The sequence below is a fragment of the Chelonia mydas genome, chromosome 2 (assembly GCF_015237465.2).
Source record: "Chelonia mydas isolate rCheMyd1 chromosome 2, rCheMyd1.pri.v2, whole genome shotgun sequence".
NCBI classification, from domain to species: domain Eukaryota; kingdom Metazoa; phylum Chordata; order Testudines; family Cheloniidae; genus Chelonia; species Chelonia mydas.
Window position 1 is genome coordinate 171,738,443 of NC_057850.1, and position 24,999 is coordinate 171,763,441.

Consider the following 24,999-nt stretch of genomic DNA (forward strand, 5'->3'; position numbering starts at 1 on the left):
TTTCCACAGAGATAGGGTGCAATTCTGCCATTCAAGGTAAACCTTAATTGCTGGTGCACAGTTGATTTTACCAGTTATGGACAGGTTTTGTTTTTCATTCACAGTAGGGGAAATCGGGCACCATTAGGATTATCGGTGTCTCGCTACCTTGCTATTGTTCACTTTTAAATAAACCTCACACAGGCAGCGCTGTTCTCTCGCCTGCTGCCTTCCTTACTGATTCACTGGGCTCTGTTTGTTCTGCAAACCAACCCAAATAGTCCTTTGTCATTGTCAAGATTTCATAACACAATATCAAGTAAAGCCAAACAAGCATTCTCACACCCACCCACCTGAAAGGAAGGATTTTTGTATTAGGGAGGCCATTTCTTGGTGCTGTGAAGTTATGGAATACAGTAAGATACACAGCCATAGATGTGACACCTCCTCTAGGAAGGAAGTGTGTTCTCCCCCCCCCCCTTTTTAAAAATTGGGGATGTGTTTATTAAGTTTTAACAGATTTTTCAAATCCTTGCCCTGTAAATAACAGAGACAACAATAACTATTACAATAGTGAGCTTTTGTTTAGAGAAGCATTACACAGTAATATAAACAGCAGATCTCTTTATTTTAGAGTGCATTGCATATTCCAGAGTGAACATCATTCTGTTATACCCAAAGCATGCTGTTTCTGCTGATTTTTCTTAAATTGACTGAAATCTCTAGTTACACACATTTAACAAATCAGGCGTGTCTGTCAAACAATATTCAAAAAAATTGGACAGGTATGATGGTTGGTTTTGCAGGTGAGTGCACTTTGATTGAATATTGAAAAAAATGGTAAACCAATATCTAGAGTATTTTTGTCCTCTTTCTATTTTGCTCAATACATAGTTGTTACATTAATTTTTCCACAATCTCACCTTTTTCCTAACCATCCTGAGTTGCACTATTTTTCTTTTTCTAATGAGAGGCTCTTAGTAGCCTACCAGCTACTAGCAGATAAGAGATTAATTCTTCCTTTCATTGTGCATAGCCATTTCCACCATGAAGCCCCAGGAGGATTACCAAAGAATCATTTGGCAATAACAATCCAATAATTTGTAATATTTGGTTATAGACTGTATCAGAGTACTCTGACTAGACACACCCACTGAAATCTTTCACCACAATTTCTCCAACACTTTCCCCATTCATATTTTAACCTAACTGGTGTGAGGTACCACTGAAATAATATCTTACAGATATTTTCTTTTATCGTGCTATAGTCTGAGTTTGCTGTGCCTCTTTTTCCAGATCAGATCCCATTCCTCTCAGATAATATGTCTATCCAGATCCTTTTCCAGAGTGTTCTATGAACTTTTTTTTTCTTTGGGGGGAGAGAGGGAGCTAGGAAAGTTGTCTGCAAAAGTTGATAATTAAAGAAACAAAACAGAACTTGACCAGTTGGCATCGCTTATATTGAAGTTCACTTTTCTGTATAAAACAACTTTCCTAGAAAGTTGAGAAAAGTAATGCCTAACTTGATAGTAATGATTCATAGAGTGAGCAAGTTAAAGTTAGAAAAGCTTCTTCACTGAATAAATGACCAGCCCCATGTAGGCCACGTTTCTCCTAATATCTTAAACTCTCTGGTTCATGATTTGGGTTAAGATGTGAATTATTTGCAATGGGTATCACTGGTGAGGCAAAAGAACTTATGTCAAGTTCTATCCCAAACCCACAGAGCAGCTTTTGCTAAAGGGTGTACATACTTCCGGAGGGCATGATTTTTTATTAGCCCCTAATAAACTAGCAATATTTATACTGCCATAATTATTTTGTTCAATAAAGCTTGTGTTTTGCTGGGTAAACTGCTCCAATGCATTACTGTGTTGAGATGGTTGGCTGGATACAACATTTGGAACAGCTAGTCCATCCTGCTTAATAGGGGTGTACAAAGTATCTGCACTCACTCTAGGTCTTTCCTTATTCCCTATAAATTTTAACACCATCCTCTTTGTTCCTACTAGAATTTTATCTGGGACAATCACAGAAAGATTTAGAAACAAGAAAGATATCCTTGACAAAATATTTTTTACTGGGACTATTCTTCCTAACCAAGAAATTTGCATACTTTCTCCACCATGGCAGTTTTTTATTTGATGAAGTAGGAGTTTACATCTAATTTCATAGCATTCTTCTAGGTTGAGAATTGAGTTCTCAGGTATCGTACACACTGTGCTTCCCATTTGTACCCACATGCTTTCTAGAGGAAAGACTTTTCAGAGTCTTGCACATTTATAGCTAGGGTTTCAGATTTGACCTCATTTAGTTTGAATCCAGATGCTTTCCTAAAGTCCTGTATTTCTTTATATACTAATGTTAGGGAAATGTTTGAGTTAGATAAAAATATTACCTCATCAGTATACCTTCCTGGTTTATATAATCTCCCAAGAGCTGCTAGTTCCCTACAGAACCCAATCAAAGCAAGTCCTATGAATTCTTGATGATCATGCATTTAACATACTTCTCACAAATAAGTCAAGAGTGATTTCCCGCTTTATATTAAGGTAAAAAATCTATCCCTGCATCAGCAGTGATCTTTCCTGATGGGCCCGTTAATCCAAAAAAAAGGATAAGACACTTAGGGTGATCCTAAGTGGAGCTTTTGGGTGCTAACACAAAAACAATGAAATTCTTTTGTCTTTGCCATGATCATGTTTGAACTTAGGTGATAGGTACATTGACATGGGAGAAAACAAAATGATAAAGTGTGCAGATGACACAAAAATTTGCGGAATGGTAAATAATGAAGACAATAGAGGTCACTGATACAGAGCAACCTGAATCGCTTGATGAACTGGGTTCAGGCAAACAATATGTATTTTAATATGGCTAAATATAAATGTACACATCAAGGAACACAGAATGTAGGCCCTACTTCTAGGATGAGGGACTCTATCCTGGGAAGCCGAGACTCTGGAAAAGATTTGAGGGGTCATGGTAGCTATTCAGCTGAACATGAGCTCCCACTGTGAGGCTGTGGCCAAAAAAGGTGTCATTCTGGGATGCATAAAACACAAGACTCTCACGTAGGAGTAAAAAGGTTATTTTACTTCTGGAGTTGACACTGGTGCAACCACTGCTAGAACACTGCATCCAGGTCTGGTGTTCGCTATTCAAGCGTATTGTTCAATTGGAGACAGTTCAGAGAAGAGCCATGAGAAGGATTAACAGATTAGAAAACGTGCCTTTCTGACTCAAGGAGCTCAATCAATTTAGCTTCACAAAGAAAAGGTTAAGGGGTGACTTGATCACAGTCTATAAGTACCTACATGGGGAACAAATATTTAATAATGGGTTCTTCAGTCTAGCACAGAAAGGTAGAACAATCCAGTGGCTGGAAGTTGAAGCTAGACAAATTCTGACTGGAAATAAGGCATAAGTTTTTAATAGGGTAATTAGCCACTGGGACAATTTATCAAGAGTTGTGATGGAGTCTCCCTCAATTACTTTTTTTGCTAAAATATATGCTCAGAATTATTTTGGGGAAATTCTATGACCTTCGTTAAATAGGTCAGACTAGATGATCACAATGGTCCCTTCTGGCCTTAGAATCTGTGAATCTCTGACTGTGATTCTACATACAAATTATAACTTTTCCATTTTTCCCTTTAGATGGCTTTTCATAACTTTTCTCATCTGGGGCTGTCACTTTGAAAGCAGTGATATGCAGAGGTACAGTCCATTAATTTCACCTTTTCCCTTTTTCTGTGATCCAGCACATCTCATTCTTCCCCATTGCTCAGTCAGCATATTAAGTTGCAGTGCATATGGTCTCGTTTGCATTTTTTCCCAGATTCAAGCAAACCAACAAAAAGGCCAATATACAAGCAAACACATTCAACCAGAAGATGAAAAGTCTCACTGTTTTCTCAGTACCATTGGATCTGATTCATCCTTGCACTAGCGCAGAGGCCAGCACAGGGCCTAAGGGTGGTGGTGGCTTTCACTTCCTATATTCTGGTGCTACTGAGAGCTAGTGAAGTCCCCAGCACATATTCAATCAGCCTTAACTTGCAGCTTAGCTGTCATGGCCTCTGAGGACCTTGCAGCAGCTAGCAAATATGCGGAGTGTAAGAACACTGGCTACACATCCTTCCATTCAAGGCCTACCCCTGGCATTTCTCCTAGGTGCAGGGGTAGAGCTGGGTCTGTGCATGGTGGAAGAGGCCCTCTCTATGCCGGGGGTTTATAGCTGTTTTGTAGCTGCTTGGGACCAGCTATGACAACAGATATTGTCAGGCCCATTATGCCTGATTATGTTATAATAATGCTGAAAGCCACTTGAGAGTTTGGCAAAAATAAACAGTATTAGTTTTTTTAAAAGTTTAGTATTCCCCTGATCCAGTTTAAAATTAATTATTGCCTGGAAAAATTGGACAGATGATGTGATGAGAGGAAAACAGAAATGCAGGAATAAATTACACAACAGAAGAGCTATAGGAAGCTAGAACCTTCTTAAAAATAAGTCCGGGACCAGACAGATTTTCTATTGGTTTCTACCAAAATCCTTGTAAATTATAATCACAAATGGATGGCAATTGTATAACTACTAAGGTCCCAGTTCAGGAAAGTGTCCTTCAGAACAGCACTAAATCACATGTTTAAGTTTCAATGGGAATTAAGCACTTGCTTAAGTGAAGCATGTCTGCTGCTCCCTTTCAGACAGTTTCTCATCTGTGTGTTCTCTTATTTTTCCTCCAAGCTTGCCTAGCACTACTTTCAGCATCTTTAATTAAATCTCAATCTTTCTTCCTCCCCCACCCCACTTTTCTGTTCTAGTTTTCCTGTCCTCCTCTGTGTCTCATCATCTTCTCTCCTGGCTTCAGCTACCACCTCTATGCTGCTGATTCCCAAATCACAGAATCATAATATTGTAGGGCTGGAGGATACCTTGAGAGGTCATCTAGTCCAGCCCCCTGAATTGAGGCAAGACCTAAACTAACCCTGACAGGTGTTAGTCTAACATCTTAGTAGCCAATGATGGGGATCCACAACCTCCCTTGAAAAACCTATTCCAGTGCTTAACTATCTTTATAGTTAGAAAGTTTTTCCTAATATATAATCTAAATCTCACTTGCTGCAGATTTTGCCCACTACTTCTTGTCCTTCCTTCAATGGACATGGAGAATGATTGATACCCATCCTCTTTGTAACAGCCCTTAACCTATTTGAATAACATTATCAGGTTTCCCCCCTCAGTCTTCTTTTCTCAAGACTAGACATGCCCAGTTTTTTGTTTTTTTTTTAACCTTTCCTCAGAGGTAATGTTTTCCAAAGCTTATCATTTCTGTAGCTCTCCTCTGAATTCCCCTCAATTTGTTCACATCTTTGCTGAACTGGACACAGTACTCCAGCTGAGGCCTCACCTGTGCCAAGTAGTGTGGGATAATTACCCCAGGTCTTACAGATGAGACTTCTGTTAATATAGAATGGTAGTGTTTTCACAACTGCATCACACTGTTGGCTCATATTCAATATGTCATCCACTATTCTTTTCAGCAGTACTACTGTCTAGCCAGTTATTCCCCATTTTGTAGTAGTACATTTGATTTTTCCTTCCTAAATGACATGCTTTGCACTTGTCTTTATTGAATTTCACCTTATTGATTTCAGACCAATTTGTCAAGGTGATTTTAAATTATAATCTTGTCCTCCAAAGCTATTACAGCCCCTCCCAGCTTGGTGTCATCAGCATACTTTCTACTCTATTATCCAAGTCATTAATAAAAATAATGAATAGTATCAGACCCAGACAGACCTCTGTGGGACCCCCACTAGATACATCCCTCCCATTTTGGTAAAAAGTCATTGATAACTACTCTTTTAGTATGGTCTTGCACCCACTTTATAATTTTATCTGAACCATGTTTCCCTAGTTTATGAGAATGTCATGTGGGAGTGTGTCAAAAGCCTTACTAAAATCAAGATGTATCCCATATACAGCTTTCCCCTTTTCCACTAGATCAGTAACCCAGTCAGAAAAGGAAATTAGACTGATTTGGCATGATTTGTTCTTGACAAATCCATGTTGGCTATTACTTATAAGCCTGTTATCCTTGAGGAGCTTACAAATTGATTTAATAATTTGTTCCAGTATCTTCTACTTCTCTGCAGTCAGCTGCTTCATTTAGTCTTTTATCTCTAGCTGCCTCTGGCATTTCTGTTTGCAAGTCCAGCCCCCATTTCAAACAAGGTCTCTAAAACTGAACTTTTATTTTCCCCCCTCCTAATCTAAATTCCCACTAAACTGTGCCACCACACAGCAGGCTATAAAGGGTCGTGCAGGTGTGCGGCCACAGGGGCCTGGAGAGGAGAGAGGTAGGGGGTGGACGGGGAGGGGAGCAAGTTGGAGCGTGCAGGGCTGTCACGGACTTCGGCCCCGGAACTGCTGCCAGCAGGGAGAGGGCTGTGACCAGAGAACTTCCCCTGGGGAGTTCTCTGGCCCCAGGGCAGCCTGAACCCCAAACCCCTCATCCCCAGCGTCACCCCAGAGCCTGCACCCCCCAGCCAGAGCCCTCATCCCCCTGCAGCCCAAGTCCAACCCTCTACCCTAGCCCTGAGCCTCCTCCCACACCCCAAACCCCCAGCATGAGCCCTCACCCCCCCCCACACCCCAACCCTCTGCCCCAGCCCTAGCCCTGAGCCCCCTTCCATACTCCGAATTCTCAACTCCACCCCACCGCCCATTACCTCCATAGTGGTGCACATAACAAAATTCAGTCCACAGATGGATATAAAAAAATTAGAGGGAACATTGCTCCTAATCCCTATATCCTTGACTAACTATAACCCTCTCCTGACGGTCTTTCCTATCTAATGTCTATTCACTAATCTGTGTGCCTTTCCTATCTGAAATTGGTGTGAAAAACCACACTTCTAGAGTCACCTTTCCCTCCCACTGCTCCAGCCACCTCAATTCTTGAATCTCTCTATTGGCTTCCTGTCTTTACTATACCAAACTAAAGAGTTCCATTCCGCTTTTCAAGCCCCAACCACAATCACACACACTTCTCAAATCTTATTGACCCGGACCATCTCCACACCACAAACTCTTCCTAAGCCACATGCCTTACCTTTTCCCCTCATTTCTCCCTTCTCTGATTCACACATCTTATTTTATCTTGCTGTACGACACAGTCCTTTTCTAAGCACTCGTTTTCTTCTTTAAGATGCATCTTTAAGACACACCTCTGCAGGAAACCCCTCCTTTCTTTCTTCCACTCATCATTAGTAATCTCCTGTAAAAGGATGACAGGATCATCTTGCTGCCCCACCCTGTTTGTGGGTGTTGAAATCCTGCCGGAACTGGAGCTTCATCACGGTTTACTCATCGATGCAGGTACGACCCATTAAATTCCACTGCTCCTGGGGAGAAGGCTTGACTTGAGTCAAGACACTTAACCTAAGTGCTTCCATTACTTCTTCTAGATAATAGGAATAATTTCACTAAATTGATTGGCAACAAAAATGATTAGGGGTTTGGAATGGGACCCATATGAGGAGAGAGAGTGAAGAGGCTAGGACTCTTCAGCTTGAAAAAGAGGAGACTAAGGGGGGATATGATAGAGGTATATAAAATAATGAGTGGTGTGGAGAAAGTGAATAAGGAAAAGTTATTTACTTATTTACATAATGTAAGAACTAGGGGTCACCAAATGAAATTAATGGGTAGCAGGTTTAAAACAAATAAAAGGAAGTTCTTCTTCACTCAGCACACAGTCAACCTGTGGAACTCCTTGCCTGAGGAGGTTGTGAAGGCTAGGACTATAACAGGGTTTAAAAAGAGAACTGAATAAATTCATGGATGTTAAGTCCATTAATGGCTATTAGCCAGGATGGGTAAGGAATGGTATCCCTAGCCTCTGTTTGTCAGAGTGGAGATGGATGGCAGGAGAGAGATCACTTGATCATTACCTGTTAGGTTCACTCCCTCTGGGACACCTGGCATTGGCCACTGGCAGTAGACAGGATATTGGGTTGGATGGACCTTTGATGTGACCCAGTATGGCCATTCTTATGTTCACTTACCTTTGTAAATCATTTTGAGAGCTACAGCTGAAAATCTATTTAATGTGTATGAAAAGTTATGATGACATGCAATAGGTAGTGTTTTATAATAGTGGGAAGGATTTTAGTCATCTGTTGACAAAATGGTTCTCAGAAGCTCCATCATAAGTTGTTCTCCAAAGAATTTAAGATATTCTCTTAATTCTACATTTCTGTTCCCAAGATGCACATTTGCACTCTTAGTCAGGGTATTACGACCTCATGTTTGTTATTTACTGGACTTAAATGAAAATCTTATCTAAAACTTTACAATTTTTAGTTTGGGGGAGGAAAAACCAGGAGAGGGGAATTTGGCAACAATGGTAATATTTATACTACATACAAGGATGACAGCGGTATGGTAAACTAGACGGCTAAAAGGATTAGTAATAGAACCTTGAACACCGTAATTGCTTGGCAGTAATTGAAAATGGTTACCATCTGATCACTGTTTGGTCTCCTTTCCCAGTTTAACATACAAGAATGTAAAAATTGCCATAACAGATCAAACACTGGTTCCTCTGGTTCAGCAGCCTGTCACCACCAGTAATCAGATGATGTGGGGAAAAAACCCATAACAGATGATGAGATAACCTATACATAGACATTTCTCCCGCCTCCAGTCTTTTGCTTTGAAGTAGAATGGTTAATATCAGTTATTTTTGGTCTGGTGCCAAACCACCATAAATATTCTTATCCATACCAATGTCTAGTCCTTTGGTTCCTGCTAAGCTCTCATTGTTTAAAATATTGTGTTGCAGGGAGCTTTCACAAGTAGAGATTCTGACATGCTGTACCTTTAAGTAGCACCCTGTAACCCCCATATTCATTATTCATGTATAGTTGTGATAGTTCATACAAAGCGTGCCATGTAAGATATCAGATGAAAGGTCATAATCTGCTGAAACTCATTGTTCTGTCAAACTATGTATACTGGTAGTGTGTATGAAGCTATGCAAGTTTGCTGTATGGTTATTGAAATATGCTGCGAGTTTGGGAGTTGCCCACTGCTAATTCTCCAGTGACAACAAAGGAGGTGACCCACATTATGGTGGCTGTTAAATGACCATTAATCAGCAAAGAAGCTGTAAATAAGGGATTTACAAGAGTTGTGCAAGCATGACAATGGGGATTGCTTAACTGAGTCAGCAAGGCCCACCAGGCCATGTCTGGGCTAGTATTTTCCAGACAGACTATAAAATAAGGGACAGTGGCATCATGTGAGCACCTCTCTGAAGTCAACAAGAACGTTGGGAAGACAGACTTGAACTGAGGAGACTGTTCCCAGGCTGAGAAGGAAAGTCAGCTGGTGTATTAAGGACTGTAACCTACCTACAACATCCAGTGGGGTGAGAAAAACTGCTTAATCCAGATACTGCTTAGACTAAGGCTACATTTATACTACAAAGATAAAGTCCACCTACGTTAGGTTGACTTATGGCCACCGTATTAATTGCTGCTGTGGCTGATGTCCACACTGCCCTCCTTCTGTTAGTAGTGTGCACCCTCCCCAGGAGCGCTTCCAACTGACTGAAGGGGGGCAATCTGGGGGACTGAGAACTAGGGCTTGCAGCTCCCTGCAGCTCCCTGCAGCTCCTCGCTGGGGCTTCTCGCCTCTGATGGGGAGGTCCATCCAGCTGCCCTGCTCCCACTTGGGAGCAGGGAGCCCAGGCACAGCCCAAGCTGGGAGCCTGGGTGGCAGCCTGGTTTGGAGTGGAGACTGGGCAGCTGCCCAGGAGCCAGCATTTTTGTCAATTTCACGGCTTCCCTAGAGTCACGAAATTGACACAAATGACAGCCAATCGCGGATGTAAGGACACTGCATCATCCTAACTACACCAACGTAAGTCCTATGCCCCAGGTGGTTTTATTATGGCAGCATAGCAGGGGCGTTACATTGGCAGGAGGAGCATTTTAGTGTGCAAACCTCCACTGTTTTGACAAAAGCTGACTTCTGTTGACAAAACAGTGTAGTATAGACAAGGCCTAATAAGGTTTAGTATTTAGACTGAGTGCTTTTATTTTCTTGAGTAAGCATCTCTGACCTTTATGTCTACCACTAATAAACACTAACTACAAAAAGATAAAACATTAAAGTAAATTAAAATCAACTGAGTTTAACATGCTTGGGAAATCTGCTCAGGTTACAAAGGCTGGTGGCATGCCCACTTTCCTTTGATGAAGTGGCAAACTAATTAGTAAGTCTGCATGTTCAAGAGAAGGTCTTGAGCAGTGTCAGATGCTATTTCTGGGCTGGAAGACTTGGGAGATTTGCAGGTGTTTCCCTATGTACAGTTCATTAGGGGCTTGAGGAGTCTTCATGCAACTTAACTGGGTGTGCCCTGCATGCTGGTGGCTGAGTGATAGCAGCTGGAGGGGTTTGCTGCTTGTCACTGGCAAAGCATTGTGGAGAGACAACCCAGCTTGGAAAGTTAAGGGGGCACAGCTGTCCCACAGTTCCAGGTTGCACCCTGCTGGTCCCATCACAGTGATACATAGTAAAAAGCCAAAAAAAAATCTTAAATTTGAAATTTGTCATAATATCATTGAATAGCCTCTTGTTCTAGAATTATGGGAGAGGGGGAGCAAGAGCTCCTGATGTTTTTTTCTAAGTTAATTATTGCATCTATGTTTAAGTTAGTGTATATTTCTATCATGTCACTGCTGATTTGTCTCTTCACTTTGTATAGTCCAATTTTTTTTAATTTCCTCTCACAGGGTGGTCTTTCCATGCCCCAATTTTTTTTGATAAGTTTCCTCAGACCACATCATAAAACTAGCATCTGTTTGGCTGTCCCTGAAGAAAGGCAACAACTGTGTGAATAGGGAGACACAACCCTTACAGCCCTCAGAATATTCCCTCAAAGGCCCATGGATAAGGGAAGCTTGCACAGCCCCTGGTTAGGCTGAGCCTGCTCTTTAGAGAGGATTTTATTTATGTCTCTCAAGTGGGATAGCTCAGTGGTTTGAGTGTTGGCCTGCTAAACCCTGGTTGTGAGTTCAGTCCTTGAGGGGACCATTTAGGGATCTGGGGCAAAAATTGGGGATTGGTCCTGCTTTGAGCAGGGGGTTGGACTAGATGACCTTCTGAGGTCCCTTCCAACCACGATCTATATCAGGATGACATGTTTCATGGGTTCCAAGCTCAGGTGTTGTTCAGGGGTATTGATGTAGGTGTGTGGAGTCGGAGATGTACCTTCCTATGCATGGTCTTGGGGAAGGGAAAACTTAATGGAACTCTCCACTAACACCTTTGAGCTGCCACCATGGGCATGCACATTCTCTGGCAACTGAGAGTGCCGAGATTGACTCATCCAAGCATGCTGCAGCCAAGTGAGGCAACAGCAGGCAGCTTGCAACTTCAGGTAAAGCCATGCTTTGATGTTAATTCTGAGCCGCTGCCAGTTAGTGTGAAAAGTACAGTTACTAATTTTATACTATGGCATTCTCTATAAAAGTATCTGAAAACTGCTTTACTGAAAAATTTCTCTAGAGGTCAGTAGAGCAACAACAATGAAGCTATGAAATTAAACCTACATAAGAAAGTTCTAAAAGCCCAGTTCATTGTCCATGCACCTTTATCAAAAGTGATTTGTTCTTGGAATTTTAACAGTTCTGTTTTAATCTGATGCTGAAACATCCATTAGTATGTTTGACCTTCCCTGGGGATGAATCTGAAGATTTCTTTACAATATATCTTTACCTCCAGAGAGGTTGATTAAGGGACTGTATTGGATCTCAGAAGTTATGGGGCCTGATTTTTCACCCAGATCTCTAGTGGAAGGCAAGAGGAGCAACAGCTGTACCTCAGACTTCATGCTTGCTCTTTGACAAGTCACTCTACTGGGGGGCGAACTGAGGCACTAAGTAAAGTGGGATAAGGGCCTACATTTTCAAACATGGTAAGTGAGTTTTGGGTGTCCAAGTTGAGCTGCTTCATAGGGGCCTGATTTTCAGAAGATGGCCCCATTTAAGTTGCTTCAAACCCTGGGCACTTTTGAAAACTGGCAAAAGATTTTTTCACATGGGGCCACCAGCTCACACAAAAGTGACCACCACACAAGCCTACAAATCAACATTGGAGTAGAACTTATTCAGCAGCTTTGATATGTAACCTGACCAAATACATTTTTTTCCTAATTTGTTTTTAAATAAAAATAAACTAAACAGTGTAGGCAAACATTACAGCAAAAACCCCTTTTGGACTTCAGGCACCATTTATCAAAACTAGGGACCAAATTAAGCCTGAGGATTCAGACGCAAGTGCAACTGCAGTGGAAGTTTGAGCCACATTCAGTAAGGATGACAAGCAGCTGTAAGTGACAATACAATAGGTCTCACACCAATGTGTAAAACTAAAGCAATTTATGCACCAATTGAGTGGAAGCGTGTATGCATGGGTTCATGAGAAAAAAGCAACCGCAGGGAGTGTAAGATAGTCATCCTAACTTTCTCTTTTGCCTGTATCTGCTCCAATGTTCCTGGGAACAAATTAAGCTCTGGCATAAATTTACATAGGAGTCACATACTGCCAAGGCTCAATTTAATCCCCACAGCATATTAGATCAGCAAAAGGTACACATTTTACAAACCTAGTGAGAATGCACCTTTGGTGAAGGCTACATTACTTTGCCATTCATGCTCATTTTCTGACCAGCTTTCACTGGGTGTCATTTACACCAACATCACTTAACAGTCAAGTTCCAATCTTACATTTACCTGTGTAAATCCCAGGTACTTCCTCAGCAGGGTCAGTTTGGATTTACACCAGTTCATCTGAGACAAGAGTGTGGCTGTTGGCTCTATTTTTATTCAGATTTACAACTGAATGATTGAGTGGTGTCCTCCTGTGCTTAGGACAGGGGCTCATGATAATTAGACTCCCAGGGTCTCCAGAAACTAGGTATCTGACCTTAGGCAATTTAACCTCCCACACACACACACAAAAACCCCCCTCTGAACCTCAGTTTATTCATCTGCAGAATGGGGTCAAATACTTGCCTTCATCACAGTGTTTTGAAACTTAGTGTTCGTAAACTTCCTCATGTAAGAATGGCTGTAGAATTCATCCATAAAGAATTTCTTGTTCACAGAACTTCTCAGCACTGTTCACCAAAGTATTTCTTCCTCGTCCATATTTTTGGGGATCTCCTCTTCATGTGGGGCTGGGATAAGTTATCAGTTGTTCCTCTACTATTGTCGGCTGCCTCTTTGTATGCTTGAAAGCTTGTCTCTGTCACCAACAGAAGCTGGTCCAACAACAGCAGCAAAAAGATGATTACACTTCACCTACCTTCTCTCTCTGTGGAGTCACCTGCAGTCCCCCAAACAGCTGAACTCATCCTCCTCCCATTCCAATAAGGACAAAAGATAAGCTTTACAGATTAAAGATAAGGTTAAAGCTGTAGAACAATAGCAGAATCAACCTAGTCCTACTCCCTAGAACAAGAATCAAGTTAGTTTTTCCTTGACATGTAAGAAACTTCAATCCTTAACTTTTCCTTTTCCCACTGGCTCAAACAGACAATACATAGTAGATTCTTTAGCTGTCTCTCTCAAAAGTAGTAGGCATTCACAATGATAATGTAGGTTTCCCTGTTCTTACAATTGACAGCCTTTCACAAACGCTGGAAAATTTCTTGCTCTGTAGTTATTGTTTCCCATTTATCTGCATGCTTTTTTCCCCAGTTGTAAAGAACCCGAAAGATAAAACTGCTGTAATAGCAGGTCTTGGAAGGTCAGGTGTATGCCATCTGCAATCAGCAGTATTTATCTGCAGCCTCTTTAAGCCAAGAACATTAAGTTGTGGCTGCCCCAGTACAAACTGGTTTCTTGTTTCGGATCCAAAATAAAAATTCAGAAAAAAATGCACTTGAAGAATAATTTCTCTCCTTCTTAACCATTACAGTCTTTGAGCCTGTGCTCATATTGCACTAGGGTATGTGTGTCAAACTTCCTTTTCCTTCTCAAAAAGAAAAGTCAACCTTTGGTTTGACACAGCCCATGATGCATGCAAAGATTCTACAAGGAATCATTTAGCTCCAGTGAAAGGATTTCTGATAGATTGTGACTAAAGGAGAAAGTCACGTCAGAGGTAAAGAGAGGAGACAGAAAAGAATGTTCCCCTGGTTGTTACTAGTGTACTAACAAAGTTGGATCCACCTTAACTGGGAAGACAATTGTAAATATTTTGAATATGCATTGTCTCAAAGCACCTCAAGTCTGTTCTTTCGTTTATTGTTTTGCGTTCCTGACCTCTCCCCAGATTGACACGGTTTTCCTTTTGACAAGGAAGCTAGGCTTGTAGGCTAGAGTCATTGCAACAGTCTCATACAGCCACACGATTCTGATCTAAAATGACAGTAAATCCAGAATGAGAGTCAGGGGAGTTACGCTGGTGTAACTGAGAACAGCATCTGGCCCATGAACTTGAAACACCCTAGGTTGGTATTGACAGTAAACTTCAAGTGAAAGAGTTACTCCACTGACTGTAGGGGAGTTACATCTCTGTAAACCTGGGTGAACAGTGTCTGATTCTGTAGTGCCGGATTTACATATATGTGATCAACTCTGCATTCACCATATATTTCACTCGTATAAAAGCTCGGAACTGGACCGTATACCCCATCCATCTGATATATCCCAAACCACGGTATCCAGGTTCCATATCCAAAATGGAACGTATCTTAAAGAATTTTGCAGCAGTTTCAAGTGCCTGGCATTGTTACTGAAGAAAATAATGGATACCAGCAAACATGAAAAGCTAACTAGACCCTGCAGCCAATCGATCCCCGGCCACAAGAGCTGCTGCTTCAATAGGTGCGTGTCAAGGTGTGAGCAGTCCTTGCACGTTTGTGTGGCACTGGCTATGCCCACCTTAACTTCCCCAGTCAGGGCAGCAAGGGGTTCACTTTAATTAGCAAGGAGACGCCAACATACACTAACAAATGGCATGTACCTTTCAATAGGGTTTCACAACAGGAGAAAACAAAAACCGTTCATAAGGTCCTCACTTTAGAGCCTTGAGTCAGATCTCAAAACTAACAATTCCAAGTCTCTAGTTAGGGCAGCCTCCCTACAGTCTGAGAGGAAGCAACCACCACCCATTGCAGCCTACATAGCTTCTACTCCCCCTTGTCTTGTTCAGCATCCTCTTCCTGTTTATATAGCACAGCACAGGGCCTTCTGATTATACACTTGGCTGTTCTAGCTATAGGCTTAAGCTTATCCCTTAAGGGAGTAATATGCTCCTTTCACAACGTCCAAATGAAGAGGGGAGGAATGAAGGAAGCTGATAGGCAGAGAGCAAATCTAACTTTTTTCATACTCTTCCCCCCCGCCACCCCATTTGTATCTTTTCTTGTTTTTGTTTTTAAATTGTAACTGGTAAATGATTGAGCAAAATAGGGTTAATCTAATTCAGTTGTGATAGGATTACATATTTTTGCATGGGAAGGGAGATTAAATTCACAAGGATCAAGGATTTAACATCAAAATAAACTGTGTTTAAAGTAAATCAAAAGCAGCTCTACAAATCAACATTTTATTCTACAACCCATAGTCATGGGAGTACTCGCGTGACAAAGGGCTGCAGTATGGTCATTAATTTGTAAATAAAATTGGTAGTGAGCATTTGTTTCAAGCAGGTTCTTGAGCTTTTTCACAGTATGGACCGCAGTTTAATAAAGAGATTGTCCATGAGACAACCACCATCCTCCTTTCAGCCAGGATTACATAATAGCCCAGCGACAACTAGAATTTTTTAAGTGGAAAAGTCCTACTAGGAAAGTAATGATACTTTGAGCTGTTTTTAATGCTATTTAACAGCTGGAAACAAAATACAAAAAGGAGCCCGCACTACGTGACTAACCAGGTCACCAGCACAGTGCTCCTTAAACCACCAGTGGTTCACTGACCACAATTTAAGAACCACTGGTTTAGATAATTGACTATGGGTGCTGTTGCATGAAAATAGGCATAATGATACTTACCTTCCTTTGTAAAGTTTTGAGATCCAATGAAGGAGAGCTAAGTATTATTGGTTTAAATACACACACACACACCCCTGCCCACCCACCCATGGAAACTGTTGCACTCATTTTTGTTGTCCGTTTATTTCAATAAATGCAAACCAGCTTTGCAGCGAGCAGCGAAGTGGCATGTGAATCCTCCCCACCCCCAAACCTCCGTAACATTATTAGGTGCCATGAAGTTCTATTACAGGATTGCTGAGGGTAGGGTGACCAGACAGCAAGTGTGAAAAATCGGGTTGGGTCGGGGGGCAATAGGCGCCTATATAAGACGAAGCCCCAAATATAGGGATCGTCCTTATAAAATCAGGACATTTGGTCCCCCTAGCTGAGGGCTCCTGGCACCCTTTACTACTGACTGCTTCCTCAAGTCCGTCTTGAACAAAGGAGCCCTTCTGAAACTCTCAGTAATTATGCAGCCCACAGCCAACTGCTATCAAAGAAGGGCTTCGTTTTTTTTAATTGCTGCATTTGAGATGTCTGGTAACCATTTCAACAGCCATTTTAGCAGTGATGAGATAGAATGGGAGGATGCCTGTTCTGAGATCCTTGTTTGGGTTGACCAAGATCCTTTAGTGAGTCAGTCCAATAGAAGGGATTGCCGGATTCTCCACTCTACACAGAAATTCTCTCAGTAAGTTCTTAGTTTCATAAACAAAACAAAAGCAAAAATCCTATCAAAACGCATCAGCCAAGTTCTACTCAACAAAAAACTAACCAATTATTTTGGAGCTCTATTTAGCTGGGGCTAAAGACGATACCACTTTCTTCCTGGCTCAGCAATTGACCAGCTGTGGGACCTTGGGCAAGTCACTTCACAACTTTGTCTTAGGTTTTCCTCCCACATCAGTAAAATAGGGATAATGATGCCCACATCCTTTGTCAAGTGCATTGAGTTCTGCTAGCTACTTAAGTGCCAGGTAATTATTATTATTATTATTCAGGGTCATGTACACTGACTGCAGTTTATATTCTACATCCTGAGAGCGAGAACGCAACTAAATACAGTACCATAAGTGGGGCAGGTTTAAGCAGAGGGAAGGGAAGAGCGGCGAAGAAAACAAACCCTTACAACAGAATTAAAGATTTTCTTTAAAAAAATGTTTTTAGCCATTACATTTTCAAATATGTTGTTTCAATTATGAACCATTACTGTGCCATCTTTCTGACAAATGGTTTAGGAAGATTTTGGGGGGGGGGGGGGGCGGAGAGAAGGATCAGGGCCTTAAGTAGTGAGTCTGCGTTCAGTTTCTGACTATAACCGAGTAACTCTGTAACATGGTATCAGTCACTCTGAGCACAAGGTTTGTGTTCTCTGTGTGCGCTTCAATTTTGGGGTATCGTATCCAATGAGAATTCGAATAGGCACAAGTTTGGCTAACCTGGGAACCTGTTGATAGTTGAGCAACCTTTACTGAAATTTACCGTTCACATAGCTGTGCTTCCAATTCCCAAGCTGTAGAACAGGGATCACGTCGCAGACGTCAGCCTTTTCACTACATTTTGTTTCCCTGGTTTGGGGATTTGAAATTTCATTTTAGGGAGCAAACGTACAGCAAAATTTTAGAACATTAAAAATTTGCAATACAAATCCAAATTTACCAACACAATGTTTGAAATTTGGAAATATGAAGGGCACATTGTAGGTAACTGGTGTTTGGTAGTTGGGCAATCTGTTTTGTAAAGGGTTTCAGAGCTTCATGTAAAAAACACCACATAAGAGGGAAATACAATCGGTTATTAGTATCCAATCACAGAATGGGCAATGCCACCCTCTCCCCTTGATTCTGGGTTGGCCCTTTAAGTTTCTTGGCCCTTCGTGCCTAGAAGTGAGGCTAGAACCAAGTTATTGCTAGGCATCCCTGCTTCCAACTTGAGTAAGGAAGCAGAGAAATGACTCCCTCCCCTCCCCCCCCCCCCCCCCGCAACAGATTTCCCTGTTCTGTGCCCAGGATGATGGGGGGTAGGGGGAGAACAATTCACTATCACAAGGCTTCTACAATGCCTGGCCAGAATATTGGGGGGGGGGGCGGGGATGAGACATGAAATGCTTCTGCAATTGGGGTAGGAGGGAGAGTACACATAAGAGTGGCAGTTGCTACATCTGTTCTATAGGTGTAACCAGATCTCAGGGCTGCCTTTCATCTACAGGCCAATGAATGCCAAAACTATGCCCCCTGAAGCACTGTGGTCAGTACAGGGCAGACTCCTCCGTCATTGCCCTCCCGTACCACAGCACAAGCTGCCAGTGTACATCTGCCTCCCAACCCAGTGGGCTAGAAAGCAAATCAGCCTCCTATGGCCTCTCCCTGCTCTAAATAGGATCAAGTCAAATTTTAAAATGTTAAAAAGCTCTGAACTCTACCAAGCTCATGAAATGGAGAAAGGAGCCTTCTGATCCAGAGAGGTAATAAATTGTGCTTTTACTGATACACGGGTGTCTATACAGCTACCATCACACATCACCTCTCAAGTGGTTTCAGAGTAACAGCCCTGTTAGTCTGTATCTGCAAAAAGAAAAGGAGTACTTTGGCACCTTAGAGACTAACCAACTTAGAGCATAAGCTTTCGTGAGCTACAGCTCACTTCATCGGATGCATTCAGTGGAAAATACAGAAGATCTTTTTATACACACAAAAGATGAAAAAATGCGTGTTTACCACTACAAAAGGTGGTCTCTCCCCCCACCCCCCTCTCCTGCTTATTGTAAGGAGAGTGATCACTTTAGATAAGCTGTTACCAGCAGGAGAGTGGGGTGGGGGGAGAGAAAACCTTTTGTAGTGGTAGACACCCATTTTTTTCATGCTTTGTGTGTATAAAAAGATCTTCTGTATTTTCCAGTGAATGCATCCGATGAAGTGAGCTGTAGCTCACGAAAGCTTATGCTCAGATAAATTGGTTAGTCTCTAAGGTGCCACAAGTACTCCTTTTCCTCTCACGTGGTGTTTCCCCTACAGGGAAGGGGAAGCAGCAGGGACACAAACCTTCGAAGTGAGATTGAGTATTTTTCTAGGAGGCCCAGATAGGGTAAATGACAGTCAAATTCCTTCACAGCCCTTAACTGGACAGAGGGGGATTATTTTGAGAGTGAGAAGAGGGAGGAAATTGCTTGTTGTGTGTGAGCACATGTGACTCATCTTTTAGATTGTAAACTCTTCCAGGTAGGGACTAGTTTCTGTTTATGCAGTGCCTAGCACAATAGGATCCCACAGCATCGAGTGCTGGTCACTGTTAACAGGATACTGGAGCAGGGTGTGGTGATGCCCATGTTCTCTTGCTCTAAGCACTACTCATAGTAATAATGATGGTGTTTATAGGAAAAGGCTAGTATCCTGAGGTATCACTATGGTGAACTGTAGTGTTTGGATCACTACTCGAGAATACTGCAGTACTGTATTATTGTAATGGCAGACTACTCTCCCCTCTTCAGGATAGACCAGATTAGGCAAATTGCACTACAGTTACTCCCCTTTTATACGTTTGCCACTAAATATTTTCAAGCGACAGCCATTGTCCAAATATTTTCGAGAGACAGACCGGTAACTGAATTTACCGGTTGAGTAACGCATAACATTGTCACAGCTGTAAGCAGCTTAGTTTTACTCTTTCCAAAGTAACAGGCACTAGGCAACAATTAGTTTGAGGCAGCTCTGGTTTGTTTCTGTAATCTTGATCACCCAAAGACTTGCTTCAGGGTTGTATATATGCTGGCTAGTAATGGTCAGCAGATGGCAGGTTGCTTGCTTGCTGCAGAAACCCTCCTATGAACAATTTCAGGCTCCCACAGCTGCTCAGCAACTATGAAAATAAGCCCCTTTGCTTTTAGTGCATCCACTACTTTGAAGTGATGCACTATGCCACGAAGCTCTTGTGAATTATCCATACTGCCAAAGAAACAGGGGAGACCAACAGTAGCAAGATGCCAAGAGCAAAGAAATCATTTAAGGCAGTATTTTGAAGGGCGCACTGTGTTGTCTTCCCATTCTGGCCTGCTCATTTTTTTGGTGGGAGGTATTAAGGGGGAATAAAGAAAAAAAATCACATGTCCCGAGAGTCTCTTGCCAGAAGTATAAGCCTTACTTGAACACTCAGTATCAATATCTACAGCGTGCAACTGAAGGGAATAAAGGTTAAGGTGTCTAATTACACACCAAAAGCATTTAAAATTTATAAAACTGGGATAAGGGTGGGTCAAATATAAAGGGAAGGGTAACTACCTTCTGTCCCCAGTGCTATAAAATCCCTCCTGGCCAGAGGCAAAACCCTTTCATCTGTAAAGGGTTAAGAAGCTAAGATAACTTCGCTGGCTCCTGACCAATGAGCAGACAAGATACTTTCAAAGCTGGGGGGAGAGGGGGAATAAAGGGTCTGTCTGTGATGCTTTTGCCAGGAACAGATCAGGAATGCAGCTCAGAACTCCTGTAAAAAGTTAAGTAATGTAGCTAGAAATGCGTTAGATTTCTTTTGTTTAATGGCTGGTAAAATAGCTGTGCTAAATGGAACGTATATTCCTGTTTGTGTGTCTTTTTGTAACTTAAGGTTTTGCCTAGAGGGATTCTCTATGTTTTGAATCTGATTACCCTGTAAGGTATTTACCATCCTGATTTTTATAAAGGTGATTCTTTTACTTTTTCTGTAATTAAAAGTCTTCTTTTAAGAACCCGATTGATTTTTCATTCTTCTTAAGATCCAAGGGTTTGGGTCTGTGTTCACCTGTACAAATTGGTGAGGATTTTTAATCAAGCCTTCCCCAGGAAAGGGGGTGTAGGGCTTGGGGGGAAGGAGTCTCCAAGTGGGCTCTTTCCCTGTTTTGTTTAACACGCTTGGTAGAGGCAGCATAGGGTTCAAGGACAAGGCAAAGTTTGTACCTTGAGGAAGTTTTTAACCTAAGATGGTTAAGAATAAGTTTAGGGGGTCTTTCATGCAGGTCCCCACATCCGTACCCTAGAGTTCAGAACGAGGAAGGAACCTTGACAGGGTGCTTTTAAGACAAATACATTAATCTGAGATCATACTGAGGAAGTTGCTGCCACACCTATATAGTCATAGCTTAATTCAATGACAGCATTACTTCGTATCGGAGAAGCAGTGTGGTCCAGGGGATAGTTTCACCCTTATTATATCACCTTGCACTGATAAGCGCTGTTCATTCTGAACTACAGGCCTACCTTTGAAAGGTGATCTCCATTTTTACATCCATAAATAGTAGCTATGTCATGCTGGCAAACAGTAGCATACAAATACTAGCAAAAGATACACACAGCTACTAAAATGGCAACTAGGTTCACACTGAAAAAAGCAGCAAGTCAGACCCTAAAATACAGCATCATGGCAAAGCAGCCATCTCTGCTTTGGATGGGAGTAGTATCCAATTAATACATTGAGCAACTGTGGGAGAGAAGGGTGTAAGAAATTTTTGATCAAGGACACTGTGGCAAATCCATGCACTTACAAAAAGTGACATTGGATCATGTGTTCCCAGAGCTGACAGGACCTCAGTTATTAATGGTCACGTAGGAGACTCACACACAAGATGTACAAGTGCCTACAAAAGATGAAAGGCTGAGCACATTTTGTCATGGTCTGGAACTGATGGCTTCCATCCAAGTGTTTCAGACTTGAAGCTTAGAATACAAAGCCATACCAATCCAGATTTCATACATTTATAATTTAAATCCAAATAACCCTATTAAGTTAGAGGGAAAACATTTAAGGCAATTACGTTATGAGGCAGCATGATGTATTGTCAGAATGAGAGGCAGGAGTGCTATTCACAACTCTGCAACTGGCTTACTGAACCAGCTACGTAGCCTCTGTTTCCCAATCTGAAAAGCAACAGTACTTACCTGGCTTTGTAAAACACAGACCCACACATGGCAGAACCTAAACACACACTACATATTAAATACATGACAAAGAAATAATTTAGAAATATTTGAATGCAGTGGCTTACTGGAAGCAGTTCTTTGAGCTGGCCAGACTCAATTCCGTATCATGACAACTTTCACGGTTTCTAGAGTTTTCTGTTTTGCATTAGAACAAACCACCCCTTTCAAGCATTTCCACAAAATGAAATGGTCTCAAGATGGACAGGTTTCTCTCTAAGTGAGATTCCAGCCCGGACCTCAAACCTTCCCCAACAAAAAAATTTAGACAAAAACAGGTACGTCGCCGTGAAACGTTTAGACTTTCATTAAACAGCATTTTCACACACAAAAATTGAACTGGAAGTGCTCACCAGCCCTGGTACTTAAAATTGAGAAAAATCTCATTGAGGTCAAAGATTAGCTTGTCCTCAAGGTTAGCCACTGTGGTTCCTCTCTCTTTGTTCAGCATGAGCCACAAATGCATACCTCCCATAAAAATGCATGAATAGGAAGGTTAGTTTTGCAAACTTCAGGAAATTGCATCATGAGTCAATTCTGGAAAAAGCTACAGCTAACCTACTGCAGTAACAGCAAAACAACTTGGCCAGTTCAACGCCGTGTTAACGGTCTGACTATAAGTGCATGATTTTTGCATGTGGCTATCTGGTTTGGCTAGAAGCAAAAAAGCCCCAAACCTATGTTCAGTTTGATACTGTAGCGTTTTGAGTTCTGACTAGATTGTTAAATAAATTCTGTTGGGGGGGAGGAAAAGGGAGAAATTGTAGGGGTGCCAAGGCATGTGAATCAATGATTGGAACCTGATAACATCTGTGTCAGTCTAAATAAACCTGGTTGGTATAATCTCTAGCACTCCAGCTTGGTGTATCCCAGAAGTTTGTTTGCAGGGGCCTCAATCCTCCAGAGGAAACTGAAAATTGCAAATAAAGTGTTTTTCACAAGATAATTTCCCTGTTGTGACTTTCTCTCTGCCCCTCAACTGGGTTCAGGAATTTACTTTCTGAATTTTAAGTGGTGGTCACTAAAATCTGATTTCTTGCCTCAGTTTTGGTAGCTGTCCAGAGACTTTAGGGGCTGTGGACGAAGTAAAACACTTTTTAAAAAAGCGCATTGTATCAGCTGACAATGCTGCAGCTCATATTTTGTATGGCGAAAAGGTGATTTACAGACAGGGCGGATCTTATGGAGAAGGGAGTTCAAGCTGTAAGTACCTACCTCACTGGTGCTCCTGATGTAACACTTCAGTCGTTCCAAGAAGTTTGAGTCTTCCAGCTCCTTGTGCTTCCATTGACTAATATTGGACAGACTAGCACTTACAAAGCAGTTTTCCTCCCCTCCCATTGAGGATCAAACACCTATATCATTTGCTAGCCAATCACACAGTGGTATCTGAGATTACTTAGTCCCTCTTTGCTGGCTAAAGTTCAGACAGTTTGATGGGTCTTTTGCTTTAAGAATTCTCAAATGCAATAGGACGGTTATGGCTTTCCACTAAGATTGCTATGGTGGTACATATAACAGCTGTACAGGTTGCATATTTCCTGCCTTGTTAAGACCTGTGCTTAAAAAACAATGCGGGTTATTCTTAAATCACAACTTTCAACATAGTAGGGAGTCATTGTGGGACTGGTGTCCCACAAAGAATCCCAGGACTTTTGGCTGACTCAAATATATTGGTAGTGAAGATTTGATTCCAAGGCTTGCTTCTATAGTTTAATTAGCTCAAGGGTATGAATACAGGGCTTTATTACAGCATAATGCCAACTTGTTATTTCTGAGATGTTAATTCTGCATATGACCCTGCTGTTAATGACTTCTGAATGAGGGGAAGAGCTTCTTACAAGAAACTGATCTAAAATGGTCTTTGGAAGTGATGGATATTTGTATTTTAGTTATGCCCATGGACAAGATTTGTATACTTAGTGGGCTCTGCCTCAACACACCATCCACAGGTGTTGTAGAATAGTGGCCAGGGATTGTCAAAAGTTAGATACTTTCAAGCCTCGTCAGTTATCACACGCTGTAGTATATCCCTGTGCATGGAGCAGATGTTACCTAACAATAGATGGCATGAGGACTAGTAGTGTTAGCATGAAAGTACTGAAGCTTAACTCAGAAAGATTAGAATGCATTAATGATTAGTATTAAGCCAGAGTTATTAGAATACAGGATTGCTTCTTAAGTCAGTAGATGGAGGATTACATACTAGTCGCAATGGAGTACTGAATAGGAATGAAATGGAAGGGACCATAGACGTTTAAAAGCCGATGGGCAATTCACTGTAACACCCTTTGCACTTCTGTAGTGTTTTCCAGCAGACACGGTCACAGTACTTCATGGAAAGCTTCAGTTACACACCACTCTCGGAACAGGCACAGAGAGGTTAAGCAACTTGAAGGAAAGACTCTGGTAAAGCCAGGAAAAGGACACAGATCCTCCTGTGCTTTAGCCATAAGCCTATACTCCCTTGATTTTAATGAAAAAAGAATTCAACTTCAGGAAGCTTTATGAAATATTGGCACAATTCCAACATACATGGTTTCCTCAGATCTCTAGTGTAGAACATCCTGGTTTCTTGGTGTTATTTGTACAGCGTTACTTTAGAGCAAGTTTACGTTCTCTTGCTACTTGGCATTCCTTTGCTGACACCAGAAGGGGTAAACTGGTATTACACAGGTTTCAGAGTAACAGTCGTGTTAGTCTGTATTCGCAAAAAGAAAAAAGGAGTACTTGTGGCACCTTAGAGACTAACCAATTTATTTGAGCATAAGCTTTCATGAGCTACAGCTCACTTCATCGGATGCATACTGTGGAAATTGCAGAAGATCTTTTTATATACACACAAAGCATGAAAAAATACCTCCTCCCACCCCACTCTCCTGCTGGTAATAGCTTATCTAAAGTGATCACTCTCCTTACAATGTGTATGATAATCAAGGTGGGCCATTTCCAGCACAAATGCAGGGTTTAACAAGAACGTCGGGGGGGGAGGGGGGGGGAGGAAAAAACAA

General features: G+C 41.7%; 1 long non-coding RNA gene across 2 annotated transcripts in view; it reads left to right on the plus strand.

Moving 5' to 3' along the window:
• LOC119565354 overlaps window positions 1-24,999 on the plus strand; it is an 82,014-nt gene that overhangs the window by 8,093 nt on the left and 48,922 nt on the right. Inside the window, exons 2-3 of one of the 2 annotated variants that reach the window (XR_006288848.1) lie at window positions 3,640-3,699; window positions 7,197-7,366. This is a non-coding gene — a long non-coding RNA (uncharacterized LOC119565354). Of the gene's footprint in view, window positions 1-3,639; window positions 3,700-7,196; window positions 7,597-24,999 lie in introns of those variants that run through there. The other variant, XR_006288847.1, reaches the window with a different exon arrangement.